The sequence below is a fragment of the Bos taurus genome, chromosome 3 (assembly GCF_002263795.3).
Source record: "Bos taurus isolate L1 Dominette 01449 registration number 42190680 breed Hereford chromosome 3, ARS-UCD2.0, whole genome shotgun sequence".
Classification (NCBI taxonomy): Eukaryota; Metazoa; Chordata; class Mammalia; order Artiodactyla; family Bovidae; genus Bos; species Bos taurus.
The window spans coordinates 20,255,648-20,267,908 of NC_037330.1; the positions used below are offsets into that span (position 1 = coordinate 20,255,648).

General features: G+C 40.3%; 1 protein-coding gene and 1 pseudogene across 12 annotated transcripts in view; both read right to left on the bottom strand.

The window, feature by feature from the left end:
* Window positions 1-12,261, bottom strand: part of RPRD2 (regulation of nuclear pre-mRNA domain containing 2) — a 94,494-nt gene that overhangs the window by 48,111 nt on the left and 34,122 nt on the right. The window lies entirely within an intron of this gene.
* LOC101906299 (protein-L-histidine N-pros-methyltransferase-like) overlaps window positions 1-12,261 on the bottom strand; it is a 46,161-nt pseudogene continuing 33,900 nt past the window's right edge.

Consider the following 12,261-nt stretch of genomic DNA (forward strand, 5'->3'; position numbering starts at 1 on the left):
ATGAGAAAAGACAATAAAGAAAACCAAATTAGTCAAGTTATACTTGGTGTAACTTACTCCAAATACAGACAGACAAACGAACTAATGGATCAATTTACTGAACCTAATGCCTAAAAACCTTGACTGTTTCAGGTTAAGTTTCTGTTCAAAGTGTTCCTTTGAGCAGATTTCCACTTTACTTTGTATATGTTTGGCACTAAAAAATACATTAACTTTGGAGAAGCTAAAATAAGACAAAACTGTTCTCCCAAACATCTGGGAAGATTAAAAACTGAGCTAAGTAGTTCAATTTGTTGCAAAGACACCAGGGTTAGTGGAAGGAGTGTGGGCTTTAGGATCCAATCAGAATGTGACCTTAGACAAACTGCTTAACCTCCTTTCCATTATTATTGTAGACAGACTCTTTTCACCTTCCCATCTACTGAAGAGAGGCTTGCTGCCACTTTCATCACCAGGTGAATGTCCTGGGAAATAAGTAATTTGAGCCCCCAAACATACCTCGGTCAATCTTTTTTAAAGGTCCAAGGCAAGGCCCAATCTATTTACTATCTGGAAACTTGAGCCAAGCAAACCCAAGTTTCATCATTATCCTGAACAATCTTAATGTCCATATGGATGATTCATCACATTTTCTAGTTTCAACCTCAAATTCAGTGACCTCCAAGAACCACTTCTTTCTACACTTTCAAATCACCCTTTCTGACCACAACCACCCACTCTGTTGTATCTGTCCTTCAATTTCATCAAGGTCTCTTTATTTTCTCTAACTCATGTATAGTCTCTTCTAGTACTCAATTCTTTCTCTACCAATTCCAGAGTCTTTTTGATTATCTAAACCACTCATATTAAAACCTTCATATACTTTTCATTCTCCCTACAGTTTATAGCCTATCACATGTATTCAACAAAATCCTAAATCTGGATCAATCCAACTGAATGCCTTTACTGCACCTATATTTCTGTCCCTGGGTTCTGCCAAAGAAAAATCACACCAAGAGTATTGAAACAATTCAGTCTCCTCCTCACTGGGCCCTCCTTCCACGTGTCTTTAATTAGCATCTTCTCTACTTTGCTGTTAGACCTATTTCAAACTTTTACCACTCTTATGATGCACCCTTACGTATACCACATTCTTTCTCACTCTTAGGAGATAACCTTAATATGCTATTTCAGAGAAACAGAAATCATTAGATGGAACTTATGTTCTCTCAAAAATGTATCCATGGGGATTTTCCTGGTGGTCCAGTGGTTGGGAGTCTACATTTTCAATGTAGGGGGGCACAGGTTTGATCCCTGGTCGGGGAACTAAAAGTCCATATGCCATAGGGCTCCGACAAAAAAAAATGTACCCATATTTAAACCAATCCAAATCAACTTAGCTGAGACGGTTAAGATCTTTCAGATTTAGGGATCTGAAAGAGTATTATATAGTCACTGTCTCCACTTTGATTTCTAGTAACTCCATAATTATAGGAGCTACCTTTTTTTTGTACTTACTCACACGGCAGTTACTAAGGTTACCAATAAACTCCAACTTACTAAACCCAAAGGCGAGTTTTTTTTTCCCACCTCCAAAAAAAGATTAGCATGATTAAAAAATTTTGTTGAATAATGAAAGAGGATCAGTGGCTATACTTTATAACCAGTATTTTCAACTGGAAAGACAGATTTATTGCCCAGTCTTCATTTTATTACAAACAACCCACATTAACTAGTTCCCTGTGAAGTCATGACTATTGCTTTGGGAATGAGTCCCTACTGCAATTAAGTATAAAAAATATCTTCCATAATCAGACTGTGACCTACATAATTGCGTAAGAGTTAAAAATCCTCAAAGAGTTGGGTTTTTTGTTTTTTAAAAAACATTCCTTTTACACACTACAAGGAAATAATTAGTATTTTGGCTTTTAAAAATCCTACATGATATTTAGAATGGCAGTCCCCAAAGGTCCTCCTTTCATATAACTGAACACACAGACCCTCTTCCAGAGTGTACATTCTTGGGATGGACTCGGAAGACCTCAACCTTCACATGTTTACATGGGTTTGAGAACAAAGACAGCATCATCCAGAACGTAGTAGTCGTTATACACGTTGCCTTCACACAGCTATGGCAGTCTGGTGAAAGCTTCAATAACAAAACCAGCTTTTCTGGAAACGTCAGGCAGACTATTTACTTGTTTTTCCCAATTCTGTTCCTTGATTTCCAAAATTTCCAATGGTTTATACCATTTGCCACCTACGTTCTCCACATAAAGACCAAAGAAAGGATGACCCTGCCTCTGGTTGGATCCAAGACACTTCTGATATCTTTTTAACAAAGTCAGAGAGTGATTACAATGGTCCAGCAAATTCAAGTAGCTGATGACATCATACTAAAACCCTATCTTCTGCCATTCATTTATATACCAAAGCACTCTGTATTTCTTCTTCTGTAGCTGCCATGTCATAGTTTCAGACAGCTCAGTGGCATAAATTTCTTCAAAATGAGGGCTCATGATTTTTGTGACCTCTCCATCTCCAGCACCTAAATCAAGAAGTCTATGGGTTTTCCAGTCCGGGTTAATTTTAAGCAGTCTCTGAAACTGATCTGGTGAAAACACAAACATTGAGCCTCTTTCTAGGTGGTGTTGGAGAAGACTCTTGAGAGTTCCTTGGACTGCAAGGAGATCCAACCAGTCCATTCTGAAGGAGACCAGTCCTGGGATTTCTTTGGAAGGAATGATGCTGAAGCTGAAACTCCAGTACTTTGGCCACCTCATGTGAAGAGTTGACTCATTGGAAAAGACTGATGCTGGGAGGGATTGGGGGCAGGAGGAGAAGGGGACGACAGAGGATGAGATGGCTGGATGGCATCACCGACTCGATGGACCTGAGTCTGAGTGAACTCCGGGAGTTGGGGATGGACAGGGAGGCCTAGTGTGCTGCGATTCATGGGGTCGCAAAGAGTCGGACACGACTGAGCGACTGATCTGATCTGATCTAGCTGATAGATGTTCTAGACATAAACAGGCTAAAAACAAGTGAATGAGTGATATAATTGGATAAACAGCTAGCCCAATTTCTCACTGCTGTTGTTTAAGAAGATCTGTGTTCCCTGATCAAGGTAACTCTGAACAGACACAGCCTGGAGCTTAATTTCTCTGTTGCACACATACCACGGTGGTTCTCCTTCCTGCCGCCTGTGGCCACAGCCGGGCGCCCCGGCCACTCATCATGTTCATTTACAGGGAGCGGGTGAGTGGGTTCCACAGGGTCCACACCCTCCGCACCAGCTACACGGACGCCAGGCTTAGGCACAGTCAGCTCACTAGCAGCTTCGCCCGGGGCCGGGGCCGGGGCCGGGGCCGGGGCCGCTCGCTCCAATCACCGCTGGGGCGAGGAGGACGCACCACTGCCTCCAGCTAATGCCGCAGCCACCCAGGCTCAAGCCATCGCACCCAACTCGCCCATTCAGCCCCTTCAGGGCCGAGGCGGAGGGTCAAGGCGAGTTTTTTCTAAATGCTATTTCTACAGAGAAGTATCATTTCCACCAGGCTTTTGGTACACAGAATAATCTAATAAACCCTCTTTTGGGCTCTGTCTTAATCGCTCTTACTTCTCCTCTGACATCTCTAGCTGCTCCTCCATATATATACACAGGGGGCATGTATAGTTACAGGCAGCTCTGCCTGTGATCCTCCTCCTTTAAATGCTGGTGCTTCCCAAGGTGCAGTGTTTTAAGATTTCAGGTTCGAAATCAGTCTGTTCCATTCCTGGCTTTGTCACTTACTAGCTTTAGGGGCTTATACATAACCTAACTCTTCTGTATGCTACCTTTTTTCCTTTGAGAAATGACAACTTCATGGGTTGTTAAAAGAATTAAATAATAAAACATTGTATGTAAACCATTTAGAATAGCACTCAGTCAACAGAAAATGGAATGCTATCAGCAGAACTATCCACATTTAACTACTACCATCTGTGTATCAATGACTCCAACACCCATAGATTTCATGTCTGGATTTCCCTTACCAGTCAACGCAGACATCTACTTCAATCATCTCAGAGGTACCCTGAACTTGATTTCTCAATATTTTATTAATAATCTTCCTCCTCGTCCATCTGTTACTGTTCTTATATTTAGCTAGAATTTCAGCAGTCTTTTTTGGCTCTTCTTTCTCCCTACCTAATCCTTACTCCATTTTGATAAATCTGCAAGTCCAACCAATTTTATCTCCAATATATGCTAAATTTCTTTCTTTTCCTTTTCTTCCTACCACTGCTCTTTGCTGGGTTATCACTTTTGACCTGGACAACTACTGCAATAACCTCTTAACTGTTTATCTTGCCTTGGACCTGATCTTCTCAAATTTATTCTATACCTTGTTGGCCAAATTCATCTTCTAGTATGTAAACATTATCCAATTATTTCTCATATGAAATCTGTCAATGATTTCCAACTGCTTATTAGAGAATGTCCAAACACCTTCAGTTCAGTTCAGTTGCTCAGTTGTGTCCAACTCTTTGCAACCCCATGGACTGCAGCACGCCAGGCTTCCCTGTCTATCAACAACCCTGGAGCTTACTCAAACTCATGTCCATCAAGGCGGTGATACCATCCAACCATCTCATCCTCTGTTGTCCCCTTCTCCTCCTGCCTTCAATCTTTCCCAGTATCAGGGTCTTTTCAAATGAGTCAGTTCTTCACATCAGGTGGCCAAAGTATTGGGGTTTCAGCTTCAGCATCAGTCCTTCCAGTGAATATTCAGGACTGATTTCCTTTAGGATGGACTAACGGAACCTTTAGGTTGGATCTCCCTGCAGTCCAAGGGACTCTCAAGAGTCTTCTCCAACACCACAGTTCAAAAGCATCAATCCTCTGGTGCTCAGCTTTCTTTATATTCCAACTCTCATATCATTACATGACTATTGGAAAAACCATAGCTCTGACTAGACGAACCTTTGTTGGCAAAGTAATGTCTCTGCTTTTTAATATGTTCTCTAGGTCAAACACCTTAGTTTTCACTCATTTTCTGGATTTTTACCTTCTCTTCCAGTCTCATCTCTTCCCCTTCAAAGTTCTACCCTTAATGAATTACTCACAGTCCCCAGAAACACCTCACAAAGAACTTTCCTTTTCTATGATACCCTATCCTACATAATCGTCAGTGATTTCTATTCACCCATAGAAAAAAGCCCCAAATTTTAAATTTAATTCATGTCAGATTCTGACCCCTCTCCACCTCATCTCTACTTTTCCCCAGAACAAATCATCCCAAAGTTTTGTTTTCTTTTTTTCTTTTTGAGCATGCCCCATGGCTTGTGGGAGCTTAAGTTTCACCCGACCAGGGACTGAACTGAGGACCTTTGCAATGAAAATACGAAGTTCTAACCAGGGAATTCCCACCCTCAACTATTACTGGAGAGATTAAGAGACTCAAGGTATAGAGTAATCTAATATAACTAATCTGTGTTCCTGAAATGGATACAGGTTTGGACATCAGCTGTAAATCACATTTCTGGATCAACTGAAGAAATCTGAATGTGGTCTGGGACTAGGGAAAATGAAAATTTACAGAAATGGAAATAAAGAAATCATCAACTGGGGGAAAAAAACAGTAATTACAGAATGATCTCGTGTTAGAAAAAAAATCAATGAAAGAGATCAGAAAGAATATGGAATTAAGTTTTAAGAGTACAGATCTCTAGTTTTTTCCCTTTTCCCTGCTTGTATTCTAATTTTCTATTAATATGATACATTTTTGATCCTTTCATAACTGATTAAGGAAATATAATAATTTCTGTCCAAAAAGTTTAACTGATTGTCTTGAACTAATTTGTATCTCAGCCTGGACTTGTTCTTTGAACTTCAGACTCAGATACCCAAATGCCTACCCAATGTCTCTCTTGGATGTTTAATACACAGTTCAGACTCAACATGTGATGTTGTGATTTCTTCTTAATTCTCTTCTCTCCTACAGTCTTCTCCATCTCTATAAATGGCATTTCTTCTGCGGTGGCTTTTCTCAGCCAAAAATCAAGTCATCTTTGACTCCTCTCTTTCACATTACATATCCAAATTCAAAATACACATTTCATTAATGCTACTTTTTGAAATATATACAGATTTAGGAAGTTACAAATGTGGGAAGGAAAAAGGTTAGAAATAAACCCTGTGGTGCTGGATTGTAATTGGAAGTCTTGGCATGAATTCATAGTTATATACAGAAAACATACAGTGAATAAATGTATTTGTCTACATACAATTATTTCTTAAATCTCTCCATTGAAAAGGCCTAGAAGTAATAACATCCCAGGCACCTAATACCGAGATCTTTGTTTCTTAGAGGAACCAGGAGAAATGGCTGATTCCAGGCCAGGAAAGAAAGTATCGATACAAGAGCTCAGAACATCTTATACTAGTCAAGTGCACAAACAGTGATGTCCAAAGAATACAGGCACTACCTTCAAGAGGTTCCCACTGGCCAAATCTATTGCATGGATAAACCATGTCAAAATAAATACTAGGAAAAGACTATAACCAACTGAATAAAGTAGCAATCCATGAATACATACTGATGAAAGTAATGAAAGAAATACACTGGAAGGGGGAAAGCCCTGCCTTACAATCAAATGCCAATCTATGTATGTGTAAGGAATGAAGGAATTAAAAACCAACATCTGGCAAACATCACACCAAAAACTGACTCAAGCAACAATCATGAATGGATGCTAAACCTGGTGAGAGACAGTTTAATGCAGAATAGTATTATTTGTAAAGTCTCAAACTTCCTGCCCACAAAACTGACAGATTAACATTATGTTCCTCCAAACAGGCATAATGCTTTAAGAACACAGCATCACTTCTGTGGTATTTCTACCCAAAACTGAATAACCTGAATCTAATTTTTAAAATAATCAGACAAATACAAATTTGTGGTTATTTTACAAGTTACTGATCTATAGTCTTAAAAAATTAAAGGGACATGAAAGATAAGATCAAAGAACTGTTTCAGACTGAAGAAAACTAAAAAGAACTAAAGAGACATGACAATTAATTCTAACAAATGGCCCTGGATCTTTAAAGACTATTTCTGAGATAACTAGCAAAATTCAGCTAGGGTCTGTGGATTCGAGGATAGTACTGTGTCAATGTTCATTTCCTGATTTGGGTGGCTGTTCAGATGTTACACAATTGTTGCAATGTAGTGAACTGTGTCTTCCCGAAATTCATGTGTCTTCCCAAATTCACATGTTGAAGTCCCTAACCCCCAATGTTCAAGAGTATGTGAACCATGAACTTCCAGATGTTGAAGCTGGATTTAGAAAAGGCAGAGGAACCAGAGATCAAATTGCCAACATCTGCCGGATTATCGAAAAAGCAAGAGGGTTCCAGAAAATCATCTATTTCTGCTTTATTGACTATGCCAAAGCCTTTGACTATGTGGATCACAACAAACTGTGGAAAATTCTGAAAGAGATGGGAATACCAGACCACCTGACCTATCTCTTGAGAAATCTGTACGCCGGTCAGGAAGCAACAGTTAGAACTGGACATGGAACAACAGACTGGTTCCAAACAGGGAAAGGAGTACGTCAAGGCTGTATATTGTCACCCTGCTTATTTAACTTCTATGCAGAGTACATCATGAGAAACGCTGGGCTGGAAGAAGCACAAGCTGGAATCAAGATTGCTGGGAGAAATATCAATAACCTCATATATGCAGATGACACCACCCTTATGGCAGAAAGCAAAAAAGGACTAAAGAGCCTCTTGATGAAAGTGAAAGAAGAGAGTGAAAAAGTTGGCTTAAAGCTCAACGTTCAGAAAACTAAGATCACGGCATCTGGGCCCATCACTTCATGGCAAACAGATGGGGAAACAGTGGAAAACAGTGACAGACTTTAATTTTTGGGGCTCCAAAATCACTGCAGATGGTGACTGCAGCTGTGAAATTAAAAGATGTTTACTCCTTGGAAGAAAAGTTATGACCAACCTAGACAGCATATTAAAAAGCAGAGACATTACTCTGTCAACAAAGGTCCATCTAGTCAAGGCTATGGTTTTTCCAGTGGTCATGTATGGATATGAGAGTTCGACTATAAAGAAAGCTGAGTGCTGAAGAATTGATGCTTTCGAACTGTAGTGTTGGAGAAGACTCTTCAGAGTCCCTTGGACTGCAAGGAGCTCCAACCAGTCCATCCTAAAGGAAATCAGTCCTGAATATTCACTGGAAGGACTGATGTTGAAGGTGAAACTCCAGTACTTTTGGCTACCTGATGCGAAGAACTGACTCATTTGAAAAGATCCTGGTGCTGGGAAAGATCGAAGGTGGGAGGAGAAGGGGACGACAGAGGATGAGATGGTTGGATGGCATCACTGACTCAATGGACATGAGTTTGAGTAAACTCTGGGAGCTGGTGATGGACAGGGAGGCCTGGTGTGCTGCAGTCCATGGCATTGCAAAGAGTCAGCTATGACTGAACTGAACCCCCAATGTGACTGTGTCTGGAGATAAGGTCTATACGGAGGTAACTAAGGTTGAATGAGGACAAAAGGGGCCTTGATAAAAAGACATGAGTGTTCTTATAATAGACATCAGAGAACTCTCCTTCCTCCCAACCTTCCTCCACCACATGAGGACACAGTAAGAAGGTAGCCTGTCTACAAGCCAGGAAGAGAACTTTTCCCAGAAACTGAACCCTGTCAGTCCTTGATCTAGCCTTCCCATCCTCCAGAACTCTGAGAAAAATTTCTGCTGTTTAAGCCACACAGTTTGTGGTATTTTGTTATCGCATCCCAAGCTTATTAATACAACTATATATGGAGAATAGCTGCTTTTATGGACATTGCTTCCCAAGTGGCACTAGTGGTAAAGAACCTGCCTGCCAGTGCAGGAGACTTAAGACTTGGGTTCAGTCCCTGGGTCAGCAAGATCTCTTGGAGGAGGAAAAGGCAATCCACTCCAGTATTCTTACTTGAATCCCATGGACAAGGGAACCTGGCGGGCTATAATCCATGGGGTAGCAAAGAGTCAGACACGACTAAAGCAACTTAGCAGCAGCAGCAGCAGCATGGACACTGAAGTATTAAATAGGGTATCATGTCTGCAACATACTTCCAAATAGTTCTGAAGTGTGTGTAAGTGTACATATGTGTATAAAAGAGCAGTTAAGAGATTAAAGTAAATATGGTAAAACATTAATTACTGGGGAATCTGGAGAGAGGCACACAAGAGATCTTCATAGTATACTGCAACTTTAATTTGAAATTATTTAAAAACAACAATTAAAAAAATAGACTTCAACTACTACTTACCAAAAATAACAATTAAAAAAAAAATAGACTTCAACTACTATTTACCAAAAATAACAATTAAAAAAAAACAGACTTCAACTACTACTTACCATTGCCTCCTGGTCTAAGTTATAATAGTCTTTTGCATGAATTACTATATGGGCCTCTTAACTGGTCTCCCTGCTTCTGCCTTTGCCTCACTTCAGTCTAGATCCTTTCAGAATATAAATCTGATCATGTTACTCTGCTGCTTTAAATTGCTCCCATAATGGCTCCCATCCTTACTCAGGGTAAAGATCAAAGTCCTTACATTCTGACCTTGCATTATCTCTCCAATCCCTAGTCCTGGTAACCATTCGTTCCTTTCCAGCTATTCTGGCCACCTTGCAGCTGCAAGATGTACAACACGCCTGGCATACTCCTACTTGGCATATACCCACTTCAGAGTCCTTTGAGCTCCCTGCTCCCTCTGCTTGGAACATTCTTTTCCCAGATAATCTCATAGTTTATGCTCTCACTGTTTTTTAAATCTTCACCCAAATGTCACTTTCTCAGTGGCTTTCTGTACTTCCCTGACCAGGAAAACTGCAACATCAAACCACCAATACTATTGTCCTTCTGTGTTACCCTCCCCCCCAGCAATATAATTTACTTAATTTATTTTTCGCCTGTCTTGCACTGCGAGGGTAAGGGCTTTTGTCGGTTTTGTTTAGTGTTGAATTCTCAGCCCCTAGGACAATGCCTAACAGAGTAGGTTTTCAATCACTATTTCTTGGAAAAGTAAATAAGAAAAAAAGAAAGGAAAATACAAAGAAAAGGAATTAAAAAATGAGTACTATAGTCTTTTCAGTTTGGTTAATAACCCCATAAAGTAGCTGCCTCTGAGTAACTACACAGGGTAGACAAGAACTATATACCATTAGGTATTGTAATTAGTGCACAATTTTAAGAATAATCTTTTTTCTTAGGTATTGATTTTAGAACCCAAGTCCCGAGTAAATGACTTCAATGTACACTGAAAGAACCACATCTAAGCTAAAAAATTCAAACTGGTCTCTTAACAGTTGTGAAGTATCAACTCAGAAATTCTTTGAATAATTTGCCACTCAGAACATTTGTTAAATATCATTATATACAACAACTGACTAATTTCAAACATTCCCTAACTCTAAACAGAAAACCATTCAGTGTCATTAATGATCTGTAAAGAGCAAAAGAAAATTAGAATCTAAATATCCACTAATAGTAGAGCTGACAATCATTAAATCAAATATGAAAACCATACAGAAAATGGAAAAATGGTTTACATACTGAAAGTAAACAAAAAAGGAATATCAACCTTGCCTGCTGCTTCCCCTTATTTTCTACATTTCAATCCTTCCTGTTAATCCTTTCTTGCATATTCCTGAATTTAAGATAAGATTGTTTATAACATGCACATTTTACATACTGCTACTAAAGAAATTTGAAAAGTACTTCCAGTTAAGCTGAACGAAGCCATCAACTGTAAAATAAACACTGATTTCAAACATGTTAAAATGTGAAAAGACAATGTACATCTTAGAACTGATGAAGTACATAACTTCTAATTCATTTTTCCCCTCCTCACTGTGAGGGAAATTAAAATGGAGGTATCTTGTTCAGGCTTCAGAAGTAGGGGAACAGGCCTCTGACCAACTTCTGACTTTGCCTGAACCCTGCGTGGACTACAAGCCTGCCTGCTGGCACACCAACTGTTACCAGGTAGTCAAGTGGCATTTTAGGTAAGAAAAGGAGTTTCTCAAAAAAAAAAAAAAAAAAAAAGAAAAGAAAAGGAGTTTCTCTGCGAACCTCTTAAGCCCCTGAGGGCCTGGCCAGCCCTGATGATGATATTGGTTTGTGGCCTGGGATTATAAACAGGAGCCCCCAAATCCTTTCCCAATGGAGACTCCAAACTGCTGGAGTCTTCTCAGCACTGTTAATGTGGGACTTCTCAGGATTGTTCAAATCCGGATGTAGGTCAGCTCAATATGGTGATGTTTATCCAGGTGGCACTTCTGGTAAAGAACCTGCCTGCCAATGCAGGAGACATAAGAGACACAGGTTCAATCCCTGGATTGGGAAGATCACCTGAAGGAATGCATGGCAACCCACTCCAGTATTCTTCCCTGGAGAACCCCGTGGACTGAGGAGCCTGGTGGGCTACTGTCCAAAGGGTTGCAAAGAGTCAGACACAATTGCGCAAGTAACACACACATGCTGCTACTTCTATTTTTTTTCTAATGACTATTGAAATTACATAATCTTCTATTGGAGAAGGCAATGACACCCAACTCCAGTACTCTTGCCTGGAAAATCCCATGGACAGAGGAGCCTGGAAGGCTGCAGTCCATGGGGTCACTGAAGGTTGGGCACGAGTGAGCGACTTCACTTTCACGCATTGGAGAAGGAAATGGTAACCCACTCCAGTGTTCTTGCCTGGAGAATCCCAGGGACGGGGGAGCCTGGTGGGCTGCCGTCTATGGGGTCACAGAGTCGGACATGACTGAAGTGACTTAGCAGCAGCAGCAGCAATCTTCTATTAAAAGTTGAACCTATTTGTTAACGAATTCTTAGAACCTGAAACAAAAAGTAAAACTTTTGGCAAAATACCCATTTCTTTTGCCTCTACCCTACTTCAGTTTCTCATCATTACAACAACAAACCTCTTTATTACTCATCCGTATCTCTAGTTTCAGTGCATTCTCCAAACTCCTGGGAATTAATTCCACCAGCATGCTTGTCCCTAGGTACAAAGATATTCTTTACAGCACTATTTTCAACAAAAGACTAGAAATATTCTAAAATTATTAGGGGCTTCAGTTCAGTCACTCAGTCGTGTCTGACTCTTTGAGACCCCATGGACTGCAGCACACTAGGCCTTCCTGCCCATCAGCAACTCCCAGAGTTTACTCAAACTCATGTCCATTGAGGCGATGATGTCATCCAACCGTCTCTTCCTC